Source organism: Rhinolophus ferrumequinum, chromosome X (assembly GCF_004115265.2).
Source record: "Rhinolophus ferrumequinum isolate MPI-CBG mRhiFer1 chromosome X, mRhiFer1_v1.p, whole genome shotgun sequence".
Taxonomy (NCBI): domain Eukaryota; kingdom Metazoa; phylum Chordata; class Mammalia; order Chiroptera; family Rhinolophidae; genus Rhinolophus; species Rhinolophus ferrumequinum.
Genome location: NC_046284.1, coordinates 112,541,000 through 112,554,407, shown reverse-complemented (window position 1 = coordinate 112,554,407; position 13,408 = coordinate 112,541,000). Strand labels below are relative to the sequence as shown.

Below are 13,408 nucleotides of genomic sequence, written 5' to 3'. Positions count from 1 at the left end.
TGGCATAGATTTGTTCATAATATTCCTCTATTATCCTTTTAATGTTCATGTGATTGATAGTGATGACTCTTTCATTTCTGATGATAATAATTTGGGTCTTTTTGTCTTAGTTAGCTTGGCTAGAGGTTTATCAGTTTTATCGATCTTTCAAAGAAGCACCTTTTGTTTTCATTGATTTTTCACTATTGAGTTTCTGTTTTCAATCTCATTGATTAATGCTATAATTTTTATTTTTTCCTTCTCTTTGCTTTAGGCTTAAGTTGTCCTTCTTTGTGTATTTTCTAAGGTAGAAGCTTAGGTTATTGATTTTGGGCCTGTTTTCTAATATATGCATACAATGCTGTATGCATATTTATTTCTCCAAGTATTGCTTTTGCTACATCACACAAATTTTTATTTTCATTTAGTTGAAAATATTTTTAAATTCCTCTTGATTTTGTCTTTGACCTATGTGTTATTTAGAAGTGTGTTGTTTAATCTTTACACATTTTGAGATTTTCTAGCTATCTTTTTGTTATTAATGTCTAGTTTAATTCCATTGTGGTGTGAGAGTATACTTTGTATGATTTTTATTCTTTAAAATTTGTTGTGTTTTTATGGACCAGAATGTGGTCTGTCTTGATGAATGTTGCATGTGAGCTTGAGGAGAATATGTATTCATTCTGCTGTTGTTGGATGAACTATTGTTGGATGAACTATTATGCAAATGTCAAGCAGATCCAGTAGATTGATGGTGCTGTTCAGTTCACCTGTATCCTTACTCAATTTTTGCTTGCTGGATCTGTCAGTAACTGAAAGCGGTTATTGAAGTCTCTAACTATGACAGGGGGTTTGTCTATTTCTCTTTGTAGTCCTATCGTTATTTGCTCTCGTTTGGTGGATACATATTAAGGTGTTTTGTTTGTTTGTTTGTTTGTTTTTGGATAATGTATCATTTTGTAATGCCCCTCTTTATCCCTGATGATTTTCCTTGTTCTGAAATCTGCTTTGTCTTAAATTGATATAGGTACTCCAGCTTTCTTTTTAATTAGTGTTTCACCTGGTATATCTTTCTTCATCCCTTTGCTTTTAACTTATCTGTATTTTCTACTTAAAGTGTTTTTTTTAATCCACTCTGATATTCCCTTTTAGTTGGTATATTTAAACCATCTACATTTAAAGTGATTATTAATATATTTGTATTAATATGAGCCCTGTTTGTAACTTTTCTATTTGGTATACTTCTTGTTTTTAAAAATAGTTCCCTCTTTTTCTGCCTTCTCTGATTTTAATTGACCATTTTTATGTGATTCTGTTTTCTCTTTTGTCTTAGCATATCTATTATACTTCTTTTAAAAAAGGTTTTGAGTTGTTGCTCTAGAGTTTACAGTATACATTTACAACTTATCTAAATCTACTATCAGATAACTATTCTGCTTCACGGTTGTACAGGTACCTTAGACCAGAATTTTCCCAGTTCTTCTATCTCTTATGACATTGATGTCATTCGTTTCACTTATCCATGTGCTATAATCAGCGAATACATTGTTACTGTTACTATTTTGAACCGTTATCTATTAAGAATAATAAAAATAGATTTTATTTTACCTTTATTTATTCCTTCTCCAGTGCTTTTTTTTCTTTGAGTAGATCTGACTTTCTGATGTATATCATTTTCCTTCTCTTGGAAGAAGTTTTTAAAACAGTTTTTACTAGGCAGGTCTACTGGTGACAGATTCCCTCAGTTTTTGTTTATCTGAGAAAGTCTTTATTTCTTATTCACTTTTGAAGGATAATTTCACTGAATACCTTCTACTTTATTTCTTTTCTTTCAACACTAAATATTTCATTTCATGGCTTCTGACAAGAAGTCAGATATACTTATCCTTGTTTTCTGTAGGTAAGGTGTTTTTCTTTCTGGCTTCTTTCATGATTTTCTTTTTGTGTTTGGTTTTCTGTAGTTTGAATATGATATGTTTAGGTGTATTTTTTGGTATTTATCTTGCTTGGTGTGCTTGAGGCTATCTGGATGTGTGGTTTGGTGTCTGTCATTAATTTTGTAAGATTCTCGGTCGTGTTCCTTCAAATATTTCTTCTCCTTTGTCTCATTCTTCTCCTTCTGGTATTCCAGTTACACCTTTTGTAATTGTCCCATAGTTCTTGGATATTCTGTTCTGCGTTTTAAAACTGTTTTCACTTTGTGTTTCAGTTTGGGAAGTTTCTGTTGACATATCTTTAAGTTCACTGATTCTTTCCTTGGCCATGTCGAGTTTAGTGATGGGTCCATTAAAGCATTATTCATTGTTTTCTTACAGTGTTTTTAATTTTTAGCATTTTCTTCTCATTCTTCCTTAGAGTTGTATATGCTTACATTACCCATCTGTTCTTGCATGTTGTCTGCTTTTTCCATTAGAGCTTTTAACATAATAGTCCTAGTTATTTTAAATTTCCTATCTGAAATTATCCCCAGTAATCCCCAAATCTGTGCCATATGTGAGTCTGGTTCTGATGCTTGCTTTGTCTTTTCAGACTGTTTTTCTTGCCTTTTAGCACGTTTTTAAATGTTTTTTGTGAAAAGCCAGATAGGAACTGAAGTACATAGTCCTTTAGTGTAAGATTTTATGTTAATTTGGCAAGGCTGGGCTGTGTTTAATGTTTATTGGAGGTGTAGCTCCCAGAAGCTTCAGTTTCCTCTAGTGTCTTTATTTTTTTCTTTATTTTTCTCCTCTGTTATCTTTGGTTTTCCCTAAGAACTCCTTTTTAAATAGAGTCTGTTCCTTGCAACTCTTCCGCTTGTAATCCACTGTTGCTGCACTGGCATCCTGGTGACATGGTGGTAGAATGTGGGAGAGGGAAAGTATTCTTTATTTCTTAGCCTTTCCCCCCACATCCTCTTCCTTTTAGATGAAATAGGAAGGCTAGAAGGGGCTAGAGTTGGCTAATTTCCCCTCTCCCAGGACAACATATAAGGGTCTGGTAAATTTTACCTCGGATTGTTTTCCTTTGTTATGGAGAACATTCTGGGCTTATTTCAAAACTGTTACTTTTCCCCTGGGCATATTTCAAAATGGTTACTTCCCCCTTACCCAAAGGGAGGAGATTTTTATTAGATCATCACCCTGGGCATATTTCAAAATTGTTACTTTTTTCTTTCTTTTACCCAAAAGGAAAGGAGATCACTTTTGGATCTTCATAGTCGGAACCTGGTGAGGTTCCTGGAAGTAAAGCCGCAAGATTGTGGAGGCCCTCCTAAGACTGGGCCACCAGGAGTTCTTACTTACAAACCTTTGTCACGTTTACCATTTAAGTTTTCTTACTAGTGTATTTATTACTCCAGCACCTTCTGTTCCAGATCTTGGATGTGAATCTCTGTATCTGCCTATCCAGATTTCAGGAGTTCAGTTTGCCCTATGTCCTCAGTTCTCTGATAAAAGCCTAGGGAAAGTTGTTGATTTTCAGCTTGTTCAGGTTTTTTCTTGTTATAAGGACAAAAGTGATGATATCCAGACATTTCATGTGTCGGAGTGGAAACCTGAAATCTTACATTTATCCTTTTAAATTGGAAATGTCTTGTCCAGTTTAAAAATAATGTTCAGCAAGAGGCTTTTAAGTTTCCTATGAACCATTTGCCTAGCTGAGATGACTCAGTTATTTTCATCCCTTTGAAACTCAGATCTGTATATTTTCAAAGTGCTTAGTAAGAACTTTGTCAGAACAAAACATATGAAAAACTTAAGAATTCGTGTAGTTCTATAAAATTGCTAATAACTTTATCCTAAATTAACTAGAATTATTGATTTTTCTCCTCCTCCCCCAGTAGTATTTTTTGTTTTATCTGTTACTGTCTATAAACCATGCTAAAGAAGTTTTGGGGATTATTTAACCTTCACTTATGATTTTACCCCACTTATTCCTGAAGAAGTAACTCAGTTTTCTAAGGTGCTTTGAAATCTCTGCAGACTAAGCACTGTTCAAATGTGAAAAATGAATAAGAATAAATGCCTAAGTCTTATGCTGTCAGTGGTTTATTTACAATTAACCTTGAAGAATGTAGTAATTATAAAATATAGATCTTGGTGACTTTAGCTTAATAGTATTACTTTCAGAATCTGTGTGATAGAGGACAGTTTGGTTCAACTGTATTACTCAAGCAATGAGAAACACTGTGCAATTTGAGCCTTGTAATTTGATTACTTGCTAAAAAATTGCATTTGGGAAGACTTCAGGTCTTATCCTTTGAGGACAGTTGTAGCCAACCTCGGGAGATCAAGACATTGTAAATTGCATTAACCTTACACGTTTTTGTTTCATTTTAAGTTTTATTTTTCTCACTGAATCAACTGTGAGGAACAGCCACTAAACCGAGAAACAAATTAGCTGCATGACATTGAAGATTACTTATGAGTTGGCAAATTCATATTATGTTTATTTTAAGAAATAGTTTTCTCTTTTAGTTTTCCTAATTGTTTAAAATGAATATCTCTCTTTTGGAATTAAAGATTTTTTTGAAGAGGGAGAATTAAAATATTAAATATTATGAATGTTATTGTAATATACTAAATAAAATTTTTTGTTTGTTTGCTCACTTATTCTGTTCTTTAGATTCTGCACACATAAATGACATCATATGGCATTTGTCTTTCTCAGTCTGACTTATTTCACTTAGCATAATATTCTCAAGGTCCATCCGTGTTGTTGCAAAATTAAGAATTGTTTTAAAAATGGTGAGTTGGTGTATCGGAAAGAGTTGGTTGCAAAAAAATTTTTTTTGACATGTAATGATCAACTAGCTCTGGTTCGTTTACGGTAAGATATGTTTGTCTAGCATAGTCTGACTTTGAGGCAGAAGAAGCCTTTCCCTAGGCGTTTGCTTAGAGACATTTCTTATAAAGAAACAAGGCTGTCAGGAGGAAATAGAGAAAGAAGAGCAGGTCTTCAGTAGTGGCACAGTTATATGTTGTGCCAGGTTCTATCCGCCCTCAACAGATTGGTGCGTGGTATCAGTGTTGCTCCTCCTGAAATTAAAAAACAACAATGGCAACAAAAAGTCCTCTAGATATATTATAACAATATCCTAGAAGAAACGCACCAATGAATAAAGTGTATCAGTATTTTAGTCTTAACAGAAAAGCTTCCATGCGCTAGCCATTTAACTGAAGATAGTGGTCCACATTTAGTAAATACATATTTAATTTGAGGCCCCTATTAGCAGGGATGTAACTTCCAATTCCCAGATAAAGACGGAGCAGCAGTTCCTCTTTCTTTGTCCTGATCTTGCTACTTCCTGCTAAGTAGGATGGCAGCTCCCCGTGCAGAATGCCCCGTCATTCACCACAGCATTCACTAGTACTGATCACCTGTTCCCTCTCCAGAGACTCTCAGGACCAGTCCCATGATTCTGGACATTCTCGTTTACTTTTTGTCACCACCAAAACTCACTGACTACATGAGCACAGAACCCTCATTCCTGTAGTTTGAACCCTTTCAAGGAGTTGGCCCTCAGGTGCATCCCGTCTCCTGTCCCAACCCTCCCACTGTCCCCTAGAGCTCCCAAACTGCCATTAGTAATTTCACCCGTGGCCTCCATCTCGCCCCAACCTCACAGTGTGCTCTGACCTGCTGCCAGGCAGGCACCTGAGGTAATCCTTACCCGGTACCCATTCCCTACCTCTGCCTAACTATGCCTGGTAACCGTGCCGCCTGCCTTCGAGCTCCTTGAGTACAGTGATTTCTTCCCTCTTCAAATTTGTGCCCATACTGCTTGCTTCACACACAGCAGTTTTCCACTCTTTGCCTGGCTGATTCTATACAGTCTGATCTGGGTTTCTTTGTGTAAATCTCTGTCTGTGCCTATTTGTTTCCTTCTTGGGACTTATTTAAATTTGCAATTGTATTTTCACTTAGCCTTTTTCATTGATTCTAAGCTGTACATTCCCCGCACACACACACACATTTCTGAAATTGGGGCACTATCTTACACTGGATGCTTTGATTGCTTTTTGAATGGTTAGTAAAATAATGGTTTATCATACTATTACCAGCTGTGTCTTAGATTTAATAAAATACTGCACTTTGAAGTATCTGTTTCCCCCAATTGATGGTGAGTTCTACAGGAATTCTATTTTACTCACCAGTAGGAATGAGTGCCCAGTACAGTACCTGGTACTTAGTAGGGACTGAACGAATAATTAATTAATATCATTATTTGGGAGATGATGACTTTAATACATGTGAAGATGAATCAATCAATATATGTATGTGAATTTTTAATTCAGTGTTTGAGTCTTTATCTTTGGAGATTTATTTATTCTGGGGCAATACTCTGAAGGGACTTTTAGATGTGTCTATTTTGTTCTCCCATTTGTGTAACTTGTTCCATTATCAATATAGGTACATCTTATTTAAGAGTATTTACTCACCATGTATAACAATGAATCCACATAAGCTCTTATCAGGTATCAGCTGCTGTCTTTCTTTAGTGGGAAGAGTGAAAAAGGATACTAAAGAATAGCAGACTTACTAACTGTAGACAGTTTTGAGTGCTTGAACTTTTTCATTTTACGTCATCCTCCAAGGAATACAGTCACTGGGATACCACTACACCTCTTTTAAGTGAAAGAACAGCAAACGGGCACCAGGAGTGACTGGAGTGTCATAGGCCAACTCCTTGAAAGGGTTCAAACTACTCCATCACTGGAGGGAAGGTGTGGCTTTCAGGCCTTTGCATTTTCCAAATCCTGCTATTGGGGACAGTGGTTGAGTCCGCCTGGGGTGATGAGTGTTTTGCCTTTCGTTGTAACACTCGACAGCCTGGTTGTGAAAACATCTGCTATGATAGGTCCTTCCTGATCTCTCACAGGTGCTTCTGGGTCCCGCAGATCATACTTGTGTCTGTCTGCACACTTTTGTACCTAGCAAACACATTCTGTGTGATGCAAAAGGAAGAGAAATTGAACAAGAAAGAGGGGGAACTCCAATTTGCCTAAACTGAGGGTGTCAGCGTGGAGATGCACTTGCAGAAAATGGAAATCAAGAAGTTCAGGGATGGCATTGAAGAACGTGGCCAGGTGAAAATGAGAGGGAGCCTGCTATGAATCTATACCATTAGTATCTTCAAGTCTGTGAGGTAGCCTTCCTGCTGATCCAGAGGTACATTTTGGGGTTCAGCCTGAATGTGGTTTACACTTGCAAACGAGACCCCTGCCTGCTTCAGGGGGACTGCTTCCTCTCTCGCCCCACAGAGAAAAACATCCTTATCTTTTTCATACTGGTGGTGTCCTTGCTATCTCTTGCCTTGAACATCATCAAGTGATTCTGTCTTATTCAAGGGCATTAAGGATCACGTGAAGGACCCGGAGAGTGAGCCTTACCATGTACATCTGGTCGGCCAAGCCCCTCCAGTGGCTCCTCACCAACTCTTCCTCTCTCTGCCACGTCCCCTCCCAGGGACAAAGTGGTTCCTGGGGACAGAAACAGTTCTTCCTGGTAGAATTACAACAAACAAGGAAGTGAGCAAAACAGTGCTAGTTACAACACAGAGCAAGATCGAGTGCAGCAGGCAGGACTCAGATGCACAGCCTTCTGACTTCCCTCCCGATAAGCAGAATTCTAAAAAATCCTAGTTACTAGGCATTAGCCATTGTAGACCAGCAGCCATTCCATAGAGCCAGCAGTCATGCCAGCAGCAGTGTAATGACCTAGAGATCTAGACACATGCTTGAAAACAGGACTGTTGTGCTCGACTGTTAAAGAAAAGGAAGGTGCAGTAGAAAGTGTGCTTTTCCAATGGAGGTGGTACCCAACAAGCGTAGTTGCGAGGCTTAGCCAGCACAAAGACATTAAACTACCAGGGTTCTTTTGGGGTGTCTGGGATAGGAGGATGGAGAGAGATTAACAGAGGTACATGTTAGTCTTTAAAGTGCTTGACTCAAAGAACTTACAGTCTAAATAAAAGTTGCACTAGGTGATAGATACATAAGACCTTTTTCTCTCCCATACTCCCTTAGAATAGTTCAGTGTATGTGAAAGTGATAAATGTTTGCCATGTATTGGTACAAACAGATGTAGTATAAACTCATGAACATAGATTTTAGAATAATAAACACACAGTGTTTAAATCTGGCCTTTCTCATGGATTGTGTGGTGTGGGCCCAAATGATGTTTATATTACATAATTCCTACTGTGAAAATAAAGCACTTTTTTTTCTTTTTCTTTTTTATCTAAACTCCCTGCCCTATGTTTCCTATTATAGATACTGGTTCTGTTCATTGTGATTTTTTTTCTGTTTTGTAAAAAACATGTCACAAATGATTTCCTTTTCTGAAATGTAGTCGTTGCTGCAGGAATGATAGAATTTAGTATAGTAAACAGCATTCATTAATGTAAGAAACTTAAATGCTTAGAGCTGGACTAGTAAATGTTCTTAACATGAATTCTACAGTAACTGATAGTTCTTGGCTTTATCCTATTTAATAAACCCTACTTCATAAACAGTATTGCAGAATTTGTATTCTTTTATGAGTTTGGCAATCTGTCTTTTGGGATGACCCAACATTTTTTGATGTTTGTAATAATATTTTATTTGGAATGCAAGATAGGTTAAAAGAGGTTTGAGTATTACCCGTGTAATTTGTTTGAAATATATACTAGAGAAATCTAACCATTTCTTCAAATGCCTTTTTTAAAGCTCTTCATAGATGATTGGTGAAAATCCTGAGCTTAATACTTTGTTATTGCACGAGAGCTACATAAGCAGTTTTGTACAATGAGAAATACTAATTTAACATTTTACATAAAGCTACTGCCTTACTCAGCTTTATTGCATGCAATGTAGACCCTAGTCCATCATATGTTCTAGAGAGTGTTCTTTATTCAGTGAAGTTTTAAGAGAGCAACCTGCATGTCTGTCTCCTCTGAGAGCTTCTGGCTGCACTGATCTTTCCTAGTCTTTTGAACTCTTCATTGGTATGTCTTAATCTAAGCAAAACGCACTAGAATCAGATTCGTAGAAATGGAATTGTGGTGATTACGTTACAGAAGGTTTTAGTATTAGCATCTTTAATTGTATGTAGCAGGATCACATATATACCCACTACTAGATGTGCAAAACAATGTAGCTTCTTTTTCTAACAGATCTGCTCTTCATCAGAAGCTTCCCCCCACTCCACAGGGTACTGGGGGATGGAAAAGATGGGGACAGCTTAAACCTTAAACCTGCCAATGCACAGCCTCCTGCTCTGACACTTGAAACAGTCTCATTTGGAAAATCCAATCTCATTAATGAGATTTCAGATTTTCTTCTCACGAGCCCTTTTGTGAGTAATAATCACAGTTATACCAATGGGAGGTGTGTTTCTTTCAGGCACTGCAAAATTTCTGAAACTTTGAATCGGATTAGACACTGCTACCCTCACTTCCTGTTTCACATTCATTTTCACATATTGTTTGTTTTATTTTCTTTAAATTTTTATCTTGAGATAATTATAGGTCCACATGCAAATTGAGGAAATTGCCTTCTATTCCTAGTTTGCTAGAGTTTTTTTTAATCACAAATGGGTGATGAATTTTGTCAAATTCCTTTACTGCATCAATTGATATGATCACATGGTTTTCCTTCTTTACCGTGTTGATATAATTTTCAGGTGTTGAATCAGCCTTGCATATCTGGAATAAATCCAACTTAGTCGTGGGATATAGTTTTTTTATACATTGCTAGATTTGATTCCCTAATATTTTGTTGAAAATTTTTGTGCCTGAGTTCATGAAATATATCAGTCTATAGTTTCCATTTTTTTGTGCTTGTTTTGTCAGGTTTTGAGATCAGTGTATTTGTAGCCTCGTAAAATGAGTTGAGACGTATTTCCTTTTCTTCTAATTTCTGGGAGAGATTGTATAAAGTTGATGTTAATTCTTTGATGTTAAGTGTTTGGTAGAATTCTCCAGTGAACCTATCTGAACATGAAGATTTCTTTTATTGGAAACTTTTAAATTGCAAATTCAATTTACTTAATAATTACACAACTATTTGTTTATTTCATCTTGGTTAAGTTTGGGTAGTTTGTGGTTCTCAAGGAATTGGCCCATTTATGTTAAGTTGTCAAATTTAGGAATGTAGAGTTTGTACCATTCCCTTATTCTTTTAATGGCTGTAGGATTGTGGGATTCTCCCATTTCTTTCCTGATATTGATGATTTTTATCTTCTCTCTTTATCAGTCTTGCTAGAGGTTTACCAATTTTATTCATCTTTTTGCAAGAACCAGCTTTTGCTTCATTGATTTTTCTCAATTGTTTTCCTGTTTGAAATTTCATTGATTTCTGCTTTTATGTTTATCGTTCCCTTTCTTTTTGATTTGAGTTTATTTTCTTTTTCTAGTATTGAGGTAAGAATTTAGCTAATTGATTTGAGACCTTTCCTCTTTTCTAAAGTGTGCATTTGGTGCTACAAATGTCTCTCAGTGCTGCTTTAGCTGCATCCCATATATTTGATACATAATGTATTCTCATTAAGTTCTATGAAATTAAAATTTCCTTTGAGACTTCCTCTTTGTATGATGGCTGCTTTGAAATCCTTGTCAGATAATTCTGACATCTCTGGGTTAGCCTCTCTTGATAGTCTTTTCTCATTATGTTGAGGTTTTCCTGGTTCTTAGTATGATAAATGATTTTCTGTTGAAACCTTGACATTTTGGATATTCTGTCATTAGACTTCGGATCTTATTTAATCTTTTGTTTTATCTGGCCTCTTTTGACAATGCTGGGCAGAGACAGATAGAGATGGTAGTTCAGTTTCCTCATCCCACCTCTGTGGACACCCGGGGCAGAGAGGCCCCTCAGGGACAAAACACTACACTCTCTGAATTCCTCTGGAAACTTGCTTGGTGATTCAGGAATGCCCCAAAGTAGAGCATGTTGAACTTTCTCCCTGGTGGTAGTAATAAGGGCAATAACATTTAGCTCAAGTGCTGTTCTGAGCATTTTACTTGTATCCTCTCATTTAATCCTAATAGTAACCTCAGAAATAAGTGATTACAAGACTCAGTTTTCACAAAAGGAAATTGTAGCCCCGAGAAAGTTAAGTAACACGCCTAAGTAAGGTCATTTAGCTAGTAGGTGGTGGAGCCAGTATTCAGATTTAGGCAGTTTGGCTCTAGATGTGAATTTCTTACCCTTCTTCTGAATGTGTGACAACCTTTGAGTTTCACTTTGCTTTATTATTTGTTTGAAATCAAGATTGTGTCTGAAAGAAGTGCTTCTGGGCTTCAAAAAGGTATCACATATTTAAATGTAATTATAGCATGTTTCTGATTAGAAATACTTTTTGTTTTCTCTTGAAATTACATAGATCTGGCAACAGGAGTATGAAAAATAACTAGTGCTTATATTTTATACTGCCTGGACTATAGTCCTTTAATCAGATTTTTTTATTTGTTTCTGAAAGTAGGAAATAATGATTTTTTAAAGAAATTTCTGACTTTTTGTTCAGTTGTTTAGGTTTAAAGAGAAAAATTTAACGAGATCTTTTTTTATTGTATATATTTATCACATTTCTTTACACATTTGTGATATTTTCTATTGCTTTAGGTGCCTTTTTGTTCAAATACAGGTAGTAGAATAACTAGAAGCACGTGATTCGCAAGTCATCTATTTATTATCCATTCCATTGGATTTAAATCCTAGTTCAGGGACTTATTGTGAAGCCGTTATGATATAGCCAAGTTCCTCTGTTCAGAAAAGATTCACTACACCTTACCTTGCTTTTTCAGTGAAAATGTTTTTTAAGTTTTTCTATTCATTTAAAATGTGGAATCAAGTTTCATTTACATACATATTCTGTGTTTGGTAGTATAATCTAGCAGTTTGTTTTATTCCTTATAAACACAGTGTTGAATATAAAATTTTTGCCATGTTTTCTTAGAGAATAATGTATAATTTCTCCTAAAGTCATCCATTAATTTGCATTTTTATACCATTGGTTCTTAAGTTTCCACTGGCACTTACCCACTGTGATTTCTCTGAAGCAAGTATCTTTTTTCAAATTCATATTGGTTTATCATCCATGCCATTTAAATGTATTCTTTGTTGATATAGACTTTGTTAGTTCTAGCTCAAGGGGAAACCACAGGAGTGAGCTTTAAAACTTAAAATTCATTAAGCAGACATTTGTTAAAGCACTTGCTGTAGTTGAGTCCTGGATATTTAGGGTAAAAAGCAAGAAGGGCACGATTGATGATTGTAGAGCCCATATTCTGCAAGGGAAAGGCTCTAGACAGCTAGTGATGGTATGTGGTCTCTGCCCTTGAGGAGTTCACAGGCTGTCTGAAAATGAAACTGTCAAAAACCAGGTCATTCATTTCAAAACTCAGGCAGTTGGTCCTTTTAACAAGATAATATTTGTCTTCATTGTCTGTGACGTTTTTAGTTACAATAAAATTTACATATCTCATTTCTATGCCCTCTGTGTCTGTTGCCTCATTTCTTGGTCCTTGTAAGATCCTTAAGAGGTACTTAGAGCAGCTGAAGTGCCTAAGTCATCCAACCCACTCTTTGGAGAGCCTTTGTGCTAAGTCTTAGGAGCACAGAGTTACATGAAGCGCCTACACTCACAGATCTTAATATGGTCTGAGGTGGGAAGTGAGGCCGAAGGGCAAATCACAGATTCCAGCGCGCATATGTGTAAGAGCTCTGCTGGAGGTGTGGATAGGATTCAAGGGACCACAAAGGAGGAGCACACAAAACAAGCTGGGGAATCCTACAGTGCTTCCCAAAGGGAGGTTTTGAAGGAGACAAAAGAATGAAGTAGAAGTAGCAGGGTTGGCTCCTTGTCATTTACTAACAGTTAAAATACCACCTCCATGGGTACTCCCTCACCCAAATAAGTACTCTGTTGAATTGCTTTCTTTATAGCGGTTACCATTATCTTCTTGTCTTCTTGTCTGTTATTCGTTGACTTATTGGATGTCTCTTCCTCCAGAATATAACTGCCCCAAGAACAGAGACTCCCTTTGTCTTATTTCCTGTGTACCCCTGGTCTTCAGCACAGTGCCTGTCACTTGGAAAATGTTTTGTTGGGTAAATGAATGAATGAATGTTGAGTAAGTGAATGAATGAAGGATGAATGCTGGAGGCAGAGTGTGAACAGATTCAGTTAAGACACTGCAAACAGTTAGGTGTGACAGGAAGAGGATTATTTTTTCTTAAAAGTTAGGAGATAAAGCATGTTATCAAAACTTTATCCTGGAAGCCTTGGAAAGCCTCCAGGCTACAGGATATGTAATACACCTTTCTTTTACTCAATGTGGTGATTGGCAGAGTATGTTTTAAATACCTATTGTGTGCAAAATTGATGACCTCAGTGAGGCCCTTGGAGAATATTATTAGAAGAGGATTTTCTTGACATCAAGTAACCAGACATACAAGAATTTTGTTAG

At 36.5% G+C, this 13,408-nt stretch overlaps 1 protein-coding gene and 1 pseudogene across 2 annotated transcripts in view; both read left to right on the top strand.

The window, feature by feature from the left end:
- CDKL5 (cyclin dependent kinase like 5) overlaps positions 1–13,408 on the top strand; it is a 157,428-nt gene that overhangs the window by 68,735 nt on the left and 75,285 nt on the right. The window lies entirely within an intron of this gene.
- On the top strand, positions 6,410–7,680 carry LOC117024822 (gap junction alpha-1 protein-like; annotated as a pseudogene).